This window comes from Silene latifolia, chromosome Y (genome assembly GCF_048544455.1).
Source record: "Silene latifolia isolate original U9 population chromosome Y, ASM4854445v1, whole genome shotgun sequence".
Classification (NCBI taxonomy): Eukaryota; Viridiplantae; Streptophyta; class Magnoliopsida; order Caryophyllales; family Caryophyllaceae; genus Silene; species Silene latifolia.
Window position 1 is genome coordinate 214,381,282 of NC_133538.1, and position 10,772 is coordinate 214,392,053.

A 10,772-nucleotide genomic window follows, 5' to 3' on the forward strand; every position below is an offset into this window, starting at 1 on the left:
ATTCAGGCTTGGGATGGGTGGAAGTCGGTTTATGAGGAGGCGAAATTGCGTTATAAGCGGTTCTTTGATGAGAATGCAGTACTTAGCTCTCAGGTAGCACCTTCCTCTCTTTCTTCAATCGCTAAACTATGGTTGAATGTGATTCAAAAATCTCTTCTACCACGAAAGAAGGGGAAGAGCAAGGTGCACAATCATGAGATTCGGCTGCTCTATCATATTCTCAATGTGGACAAGGTAAATGTTCTATTCTTGATTTTTGATCATATTGAATATGTACTTAATCATGTCTCTAAACCTACTGTGGATGGGACAATTATTATACCGTATTACATGTGGTTGTCATCTATTATGAAATAAAAGGGTGTGATTAGAAAATTGGTCAAACCAGTTGTTTGTGAGGATTACATGTCTGATCACTATTACTAAAAGAAGTTATTGCAACATTTTACCTGCAACATTTTTTAAAACTATTGTATTTTAGATAAAACGGTTCTTGATTGCAACACTTTTCTAAAAATGTTAAAAATATAGTCAATTCCAACATTTTAGCATAAATGTTGCATATTTGGGCAAAAAATGCAACACTTTTTATAAAATGTTGCATAATTAGCATGCTTTTGCAACATTTTTATTTAAATGTTGTTATTTCAAAGCTATAAAACATAAATTATTCATAAACATTCTTTAAATGTTGCTATTTCAAACCTTTAAAACACTACCTAATCTCAAGTATAGGTGGCAATCGAGTCAATTTGGCTGGGTCAAGTCTGGTCGGGTCATATTAGGTTAGCATACCCTATCGGGTCGAGTCGGGTTTGGTTCGGGTCAAATGATATATCGGGTCGGGTCACTGTCGAGTCTAGCGATTTTATCGCATACTTCAATTTTTGACCACTAAAATTAGTTTTTCAACCACTATTTGGTTTAATTACTTCATTAATAAGTCAAAGGTATCAAACTAGACTAAATCGCTTTCAATTTCATCAATATTAACCTTAATAAATATCGGGTCATCAATTTAAGCAGGCCAATACATGGTCGTGTTCATATCGGATGGGGTCGGGTTCGGGTTACTGATTATCATGTCGTGTCGGGTTATGGGTCGTTATCGAGTCGGTTTTGGTTCACAATATTCTCGGTTCTGCCAGGTCGGATCAGACTTGCCAGCTCTAATCTCAAGTCTCAACTACCAATTAAATTGAATGTTTTATTTTTAACGAAAAAAGGGAGTTCTGACTGATATGCAGAATAACTTTTATTATAGGTTTGACTAGACTTGGTAAAAATGACGCGATCCGACTAGTACCCATACTCAACCCAACACCCGAACTCAAAACTCAAGTTTGACCCGAATCCAATATAACTTGAACCCAATATTTATTGTTAACACCGATTAATTGGTTATCATCCAGAAAACGAAAGCCTTACCATACTTGCTGTCAGTTAACAAATACTCTAAATTTCTAATTTTCTCCAACTTCGACTTCCTCTTCAATCACCTAGCGTGTATATAGAGTGCACATATCGACCGTCAGCCTCATCTCTCGTGTTCGCTGTTAACGCTTTAATCATTGACTGTTGTCTCCATGTAAGTTCGACTCTTTCCATCCGTTTTAATTTCGAAATTTCCTCCGTGTGTTAATTAATTCAGATTTCGATTTCTAATTGCTTTTTTATTAATTGAAGTTGATGTTCATTTATCATTATGAATAGTCGGGTAGTTTAATAATCAATTGAGTAAAATTTGCATCATCTTTAATTAGGGTTTTTATAATTTGGGGCCTTATTGTTGGATTTCAAAATTCGTATTTATTTCGGGCATTTATGTAGACTTTTGTGATTATATGTCATTCGGAATAATGGTAATTTGATTGAAAGAACAATCGGGAATCGGGCTCATTTTGACTATTCGACGTCACGGCGCGCTAAATATTTCGGTAATATAATGTCTACCACATTGAAATTTTGAAGGATGTACTTACTTACTATGTTTATATTAGTGATGCATAAGTATATATTTGGTAGTCATGGACGGTCTTATTGATAATAATCTGATTATTGTGGATTGTGTGGAACAGGTAGGCGTAATACTGAACATACGCTAAGAGCCTTAGAGCCTTAGTACTTTTGTGTTCTATATTAAGAGCTAGACTGCTGATAGCTGGCACTCCATAGTTTAATGAATTTTTACTGATGTGAATACCAACCGAGTGTTGGTATTTCAGTAAAGAACATGATCAAAATTTATTGTGGTAAACAAACCGACTTATTTTACTTTTCTGGCACATCTGTGCTTTAGCATGCCCAACTATTATTGTTGGATGAATCACTCAAAGTGCAAGGTACATACAATTTCATACTTTTATTCATTCAATTTGAGTATACATCAATCTTGGTAACCCCTAACTGAACTGAAATGGACTTTAGTGTATCTATGTTACTTCTAAAAAAGAAAACTTCAGTGAAGTACTTTCTGGATTATTAAATATGTTCTACAAACATTAGTGGACATTTTTTGAGCATCATCTTTCTTCCCTTAAAGCTCACATTACTGATTGTTTTTGTAATTTTGGATGATGGAATTGGATTTCGGAGTGGGTAGTGGTCAAATTGCCACAGTTTGGTGGGTATTTTTACTTCTCTCGCCATATCTGGTACAAATCTTGTACCATACCCGTCACTGTTTTCCCTCAATTGACTTTATTGTTTCTTTTACTCAATTTAGCTTCTAAAATAAAAGAGTATTATAAGAATTGCACACTTCTTTTCTTTTTGAACATTTGAATGATCCATATTTATTGTTTCTTCTGATAAATTTAACTTTGATTGTATTAAAGGAAGACTCGTAGACAGTTAGAAACTGGTAGAAATGGGTCTACCAAAAGATTATGTTTGTATATGATGTATGTAGGTTGTTGATAATATTAATCATCTCGTTTCTTTTTTTTATTGCAGCATGAAGTGTTTGGCTTTGGTCAATGACTTTAGGAGGTCGGGTTCTTATACTTGTACTCTAGTTGTGCTTCATGGGACTCCTGTAATAGAAAGAGCTTCATATTAATATTAAAAGGAAAGGTGTTCACTACAGTTGTGATGGTTCCGGTGTATTAAAGACGAATGTAGGATGGTGACCTTGTTGGATAGGCCATAGATGCTTAATACGAGGATTAAGCTAAAAATTAAGGCGCGCCTTAGACTCTTCACTTTTTAAGGTTGCAAGTTATAATTTAATGCAATTACAAATGTTAGTTTAAATAATACAGGCTTCTTAAAAATTGGCGTATTTACGATTCCTTTTTAATGAAATTATTGGTCTTTTATAAAAATGTTGCATCGTCTATACAAAAAATGTTGCATAATCGATAGCAAAGGCGTTGCATTTATTTGGCAAAAGTGTTGCTTTAATTAATGACAAAAATGTTACAAATGGTTAAGAAAGTGTTGCTATTTAAACAACAATAGTGTTGCAATTGCTTGTAGAAGTGTTGCCTTTTAAATAACATAAGTGTTGCAATTGCTTATAATAGTGTTGCTGGAAAAAAGTGTTGCATATTAAAACAAAGTGCAACACTTTGTTAAAGTGTTACTTTTGATGATAAAGTGTTGCAATAAGTGTTACATTGAGCTATTGCAACGGAGCTTTAGGCAGCACTTTGTCAAGCTTACGACTGATTAACAGCATCCATCTCATTATGTCGTTGATCCCTTTCATCATATCAGTGTTACTTAGAGCTCCCTCAACAGAACTTCCAATAGCCAACTTCTCATCCATCTTCTCAAGTATATGCCCCTCAAAGGCATCAAGCTTAGTATCAATGATTGCTTTAATTCCATCAAGAAGATTTTGTTCATGAATCAGATGAACACCCTTACCCTTTAGATCAGTATGAACCTCTTCTGCAAAATAAGGAACTGTACTACTAGCCCCACCTATCTTCCTCTTTCCCTTACCAGACACTATACCTTTCAACATCCCACATTCATCCAACAACTTCATCTGTTTTAGGATTGCATCCACTACTACAAAATGAATTTATAGCAACACCATGAAAATGTTGCAATAGCTCAATGCAACACTTATTGCAACACTTTATCATCAAAAGTAACAATTTAACAAAGTGTTGCACTTTGTTTTAGTATAACACTTTTTTCCAGCAACACTATTATAAGCAATTGCAACACTTATGTTGTTTAAAAGGCAACACTTCTACAAGCAATTGCAACACTATTGTTGTTTAGATAGCAACACTTTCTTAACCATTTGTAACATTTTTGTCATTAAATAAAGCAACACTTTTGCCAAATAAATGCAACACCTTTGCTATCGATTATGCAACATTTTTTGTATAGACGATGCAACATTTTTATAAAAGCCAATAATTTCATTAAAAAGGAACCGTAAATACACCGTTTTTTAAGAAGCTTGTATTATTTAAACTAACATTTGTAATAGCATTAAATTACAACTCGCAACCTTAAAAAGTGAAGATTCCAAGGCGCGCCTTAATTTTTAGCTCAATCCTTGTATTGAGCATCTATGGCCTATCCAACAAGCTCACCATCCTACATTCGTCTTTAATACACCAGAACCATCAGAACTGTAGTGAACACCTTTCCTTTTGATATAGATCTGAAGCTCTTTCTTTTACAAGAGTCCTACGGAGCACAACTAGAGTACAAGTATAAGAACCTGACTCCTAAAGTCATTGACCAAAGCCAAACACTTCATGCTGCAATAAAAAAAAAGAAACGAGATGATTAATATTATCAACACCCTAAATACATCATATACAAACATAATCTTTTGGTAGACCCATTTCTACCAATTTCTAACTTTCTGCGAGTCTTCCTTTAACACAATCAAAGTTAAATTTATCAGAAGAAATAATAAGTATGGATCATTCAAATGTTCAATAAAAAAAGAAGCGTGCAATTCTTATAATACTCTTTTATCTTAGAAGCTAAATTGAGTAAAAGAAACAATAAAGTCAATTAGGGGAAAACAGTGACGGGTATGGTACAAGATTTGTACCAGATATGGTGAGAGAAGTAAACATACCCACCAAATTGTATCAGTTTGACCACTACCCACTCTGAAATCCAATTCCATCATCCCAAATTACAAAACAAATCAGTAATGTGAGCTTTAAGGGAAGAAAGACGATGCTCAAAAGACGTCCACTAATGTTTGTAGAACATATTTAATAATCCAGAAAGTACTTCACTGAAGTTTTCTTTTTTAGAAGTAACATAGATACACCAAAGTCCATTTCAGTTCAGTTAAGGGGGTTACCAAGATTGATGTATACTCAAATTGAATGAATAAAAGTATGAAATTGTATGTACCTTGCACTTTGAGTGATCCATCCAACAATAATAGTTGGGCATGCTAAAGCACAGATGTGCCAGAAAAGGAAAATAAGTCGGTTTGTTTACCACAATAAATCTTGATGATGTTCTTTGCTGAAATACCAACACTCGGTTGGTATTCACATCTGTAAAAATTCATTAAACTATGGAGTGCCAGCTATCAGCAGTCTAGCTCTTAATATAGAACACAAAAGTACTAATACTCCAAGGGTCCTAGCGTATGTTCAGTATTACGCCTACCTGTTCCACACAATCTACAATAATCAGATTATTATCAATAAGACCGTCAATGACTACCAAATATATACTTATGCATCGCTAATATAAACATAGTGAATAAGTACATCCTTCAAAATTTCAATGTGGTAGACATTATCTTACCGAAATATTTAGCGCGCCGTGACGTCGAATAGTCAAAATGAGCCCGATTCCCGATTCCCGATTACCTAAAACAAAATCAGAAATTTGACAAATATCAATTATAAGTGTCATGCTTATGTTCTTTTTTTTTCTCCCCTCGGATCCATAACCTTCCCCCGAGGTAGAAAATGGATTTTCTTTTTGAGTTCTCTCATCTTAAATAACCTTATACGAAGTACTTATAATGATAATAATGCAACAAAGGAGTATCTTAGAAAATAAAAACACACAACTCATGAATTAAGGCTCAAAAATTGAGAAATATAGTACTCCCTCCATTGGTTATTTGTATACATTGGTTATTTGGTGTATCCTAAATTCTCATTTAAGATGGGCATTATCCGTCTTGAGCTTAACACGGGTCAAATACAATATTTAACCCATCTTAAGCTTAAGACAGATAGTGCCCGTCTTAAACAAGACTTACTGTGTACGTATGTGCTCTTCTTACGTGAGTCGAGTTGACAAACTTTATACTCTTTTCGTCCCAATCATTAGTTTGCCTTTGATTAAAGTACCCCTCATAACATAAAGAATATAAAAGGTAAAAGGTAAGAAAATGAAAGGAATAGAGGGATTATAACAACTACGTTAACAAGTTCACTACTACAAAAATGATCAAAGAGAACGGTCTCTAACCGTTCTTATAGGCACTTTGGACCGTCCTGTGGCCAAGCGTTCTCTTTGATATAAGAGAACGGTTAAAATCAAGTCAACCCGGTCTCTTTGTAACAACAATCAGAACGGCCGAGCTCCACAACCGTTCTCTTTGATATAACACGCAGAACGGTTGCATATAAGAACCGGTCTCTTTGATAAGGCCGTTCTCTTTGTTAGAATTTTATATTTTTTGCCGCCTTATTTCTACCTTTTCAAAGAGAACAGTTGTGATGGTACTAACCGTCCTGGTTGTTAATTTTGTTTTTAAAAAAAAAAATTCTATTTTTATCGTAACCCTACATGATTGAATTGTATAGCTCATAAGAATTAAACCTGTTACAATTCAAAAACTCCAGCAATTTTTACACAAAAACCTTCCGATTTAATTTGAACCATTAGGACAAATCCTATTGAAAAAAAAAAATACAAAATACAAACCTTCCTATTGAATTAAACTTGTTACTACCAACATATGTTTGCATGAAAACCAAGGAGCAAAGCACCATAAGAACATCGGCTAGACAGCTACTGGGATTCTCTAATAAACCTAAGCCAAACAATACCTTCTCTCACTCAGTAATGCTTTATGAGAAACTGTTTGTTCACATAAAGACAGGGACTCTTGAGCAATATATTTCCAACGACTTAAATGAGCCTCCACCATTCCCATTTCTTTCGATAGAGCAGAGGCCATCACATTGAACTCGGCTTTAATGTCCTTTCTCCCTGAACAACACTCAAAACTTAGAGATGATGCCATATGTAGATTAATCATCATTCAAATACTAGATATACCAGAAAAGGTTCGGCGCTACAAGAAAACAAATACATACTTTGAGGATTCTCCTAGCTTCTAGATCTCAGCCCATAAACTCCCTTGCATTGCTCTGGTCAGCTTCAACTAATTCATTGGCTTCAATTTTTTATTTTGAGCATCTTTGGATCCTAAACCACATGAAAGGTAGTCATGACATACAAGTTCCTATACGACTATATAAATTTACAATGAGCATACCACATACCACAAAGAAATAAGTGAAATTTTTTAACATTACCACTAACTTACCAATTGTTTTCGCTAAGATACATAAAATATGAAAATCTTTCTTTAATCATATTCTTGCACATACACCTCAAAAATATAGCCTTCTAGAGCATAAATTATTCCCAACTCTTTGGCAAACAACTTCACGCATAATATAGATACATTACGATTTTATCCAAAAAAGTAGACTTCGTAATAAAGAAGAAACTCACTCTCTTTCTTTTTGGCAGATGCCTTCTTAGCATACCACAATGGCAACTCCTGTAGGCAAATCAATAACAAATTCAATTATATACGTTAAACTTCAGAGAGTAACGATGCACAATGGCAACTCTGTAAGAATTCACGAAGATTGAGTTTTCGCATTTATAAGGAAAATTTGGTAGCAGAATGTGAATGGAAGAGCAAAAATCTTATTGGAGTAACCAATTGAAAATGTAAACTGATCATATTCAGATACTAATGCTACAACTATTGTAATAATAACAAGCATACAAGATCCGGTGAAGCCTTTCACAGTTCACGATCCATCCTCTCGCATTAAACCAAAAATACAACTACGGAACTATGCAACAATCCTATATAAAATCAACTAAAGTAAGATTTTAAAATAAAATCTAACAAATTCTACACTTAAATCTAAGAATTTAAAATAAAATAACAATAACAATACTAAAAGCAGATAAAAATAGATCTAAATTGGGAGAAAGAGATGTTGCTTCGTCATTGTTGTCTCGCCGTTGTTGGCGTGTGACGGCCAACATATAATTCAATTAGACCTCAAATATATATCCAAAACTGAAAATCGAATACCTAGATGATGAAATATACCTGAATTCCCAAATCGATTTTGATAGCAAATGGAAAGTCGGAAACTGGCGATTTTGATAACAAGTAGTATTAGTACCCATGATTTAAGATGAGACTCATTATGAACGATTAAGAGGAAACAAAAATAACCTCGCATCCATTTCGGTGGCGACTTCAATGGCGATAATCCGAAAACCCGTGCTTTTCGAACTTGTGCGATTGAAGGGTTCGTCGAGGTGGATGGGGTGTCGCGATGGAGTCTGATCGAGACTCGCCGAGGCGAGGAGCAATAATGGGTGGTGTTTGCGTGGATGAGATTGGTGTTCACCAGGTTTGGGTAATGAAGAGAAGAAGGTTGGATTGTTGGTGTTCGAAAGAAGCAATGGAAGTTGTATGTGCGGTGAAGTTCGATATTATTTAGGATTCACAAATTAACAAATAGAACGGTTGATAAGGAGGGACCGTGCTCTTTGTTTTTAAAGGAGAACGGTTCTAAATATTAACCGGTCTCTTATTTCTTTTAAGACGGTTGGTCAAACCTAACCGTTCTCTTTGTTAATTTACGAGCACGGTTGGAAGAAACAACCGTTATCTTTGTTAATTTATAACAAAGAGACCGGTTCCGCTATCAACCGTTCTCTTAGAGGCGTTCTCGTAGCCTTAAATTGTAGTAGTGGTTTAAAGAAACCTGACCATGTAAATATCTCGAAGGGACAACAAGACGAGGGTAAAACCAACTCAATGTAGTCATCAACTTAACATTAATAGCACCATAGAGTACGATTAACCAAATGCTAATACAAAAAGAAAAATAAATGGTAGCCACAACTTCAATATTACACACAGGGACCCAAAATTGTGTTCTTTCAATCAAATTACCATTATTCAGAATGACATATAATCACAAAAGTCTACAGAAATGCCCGAAATAAATACGAATTTTGAAATCCAACAATAAGGCGCTAAATTAACAAAACCCTAATTAAAGATGATGCAAATTTTACTCAATTGATTATTAAACTACCCGACTATTCATAATGATAAATGAACATCAACTTCAATTAAGAAAAAAAACAATTAGAAATCGAAATCTGAATCAATCAATCAATCAATCAATATATATAACTAAAGGAGGTTTTTTTTTTCTAATTATACTATTAATTATTTAGAAGTAGGAGATAATTAATTATTTATAATTTTTCTATTATAATTAGGAATATAATTTTTCTATTAGAAATGAGAATTAATTAATTATTTTACCATTTTCCTATTAGAAATAGGAAATAAATTAACAATTTATTAAGGTTTTTTTTTTCCAATTATACTATTAGAATTAGGAGATAATAATTATTTAAAAATTTTCTATTATAATTAGGAATATGATTTTCCTATTAGAAATGAGAATTAATTAATTATTTTACAATTTTATTATTAAAAACATGAAATAAATTAATTATCTACAATTTATTAATATTAAAAAATTATTCATTAGTATTTGTTCACTTTTTATTAAATTAGAAGGAAATAAACCTTCGATATATTTATAATATCCAATTTTATAACAACTTCTGATTAAAAAAATGAGGTATTATGAGGCTAAAAGGCCCTAGGGCGAACTGGGTTGGGCCAAATGTGCATGCATAATACATACGTCTTTTGTTATTGCTAATGTCATATTTAATTATACATAATACGAAGTTTATTTTTCAATTGTCATATGTATTTCTCCTATTAATTTTAAAGTTATTTTCCTCACAAAACACTTCAACTTCTATTGATAATTTATTATTATATTATTTACATTCATTTATCATTATATAAAAATATATTAATCAAAATTTAAATAAGATATTCACTAATTATTGATAAGTACAAAGTTTGATATCTATTTTTCAAGGAGTATTAAAAGATAAAGAAAGTTGCTGCTAATTTGCGAATCGAAATATCATATTATGACAAATGAGTAAATATTTTGAAAAACTTTATTGTGCGATTGTTTTACAATTTAAAGTAAAAATGGTACCACGAGTAATAATATAGATTTGAATGAGGCTTGAAGGTAAATTAGATACACTTATTATAGAAATATGTATAAAGTTAAAATTCAATTCAAGCAACAATCAACATTAAAAGAAAACTCATGAAAAAGACATAAAAGGGTAAGAGTAGTCTTTCCCTAACATAGTGAAGACCGTCTCTCTCAAGCTTTTCTTTTGACAAATTTACATGCATAAAAAATGGTACTATTCAATTATATGGAGCAAACTCATTATTGTTGATGCTATATTTTTGTGTGTGTAAATTGAGCACATCATCACTATAATTTGGGGAGAGATACGAATTGGAGAAGGGTTCATATTCGTCATGCATAATACGATGCTTTAACCACCTTTAGGCAAAAATATAAAAATAAATGAAAATATTTAAACCTAAAAGGGGGTCACGTACTTGCCAACTCTTCTATAGT

At 33.0% G+C, this 10,772-nt stretch overlaps 2 long non-coding RNA genes across 2 annotated transcripts; one reads left to right on the top strand and one right to left on the bottom strand.

The window, feature by feature from the left end:
- The first annotated feature begins 1,415 nt into the window (after positions 1-1,415).
- LOC141626995 (uncharacterized) lies at positions 1,416-3,258 on the top strand. The gene is made up of 3 exons (XR_012536556.1): positions 1,416-1,588; positions 2,079-2,342; positions 2,956-3,258. It is a non-coding gene; the product is annotated as an uncharacterized LOC141626995 (long non-coding RNA).
- A 3,567-nt stretch (positions 3,259-6,825) lies between these two features.
- LOC141627430 (uncharacterized) lies at positions 6,826-8,446 on the bottom strand. Its single transcript, XR_012536996.1, has 4 exons — positions 8,327-8,446; positions 7,708-7,756; positions 7,284-7,395; positions 6,826-7,176 (listed from the first exon to the last, which is right to left on the bottom strand). It is a non-coding gene; the product is annotated as an uncharacterized LOC141627430 (long non-coding RNA).
- Positions 8,447-10,772: the final 2,326 nt, after the last annotated feature.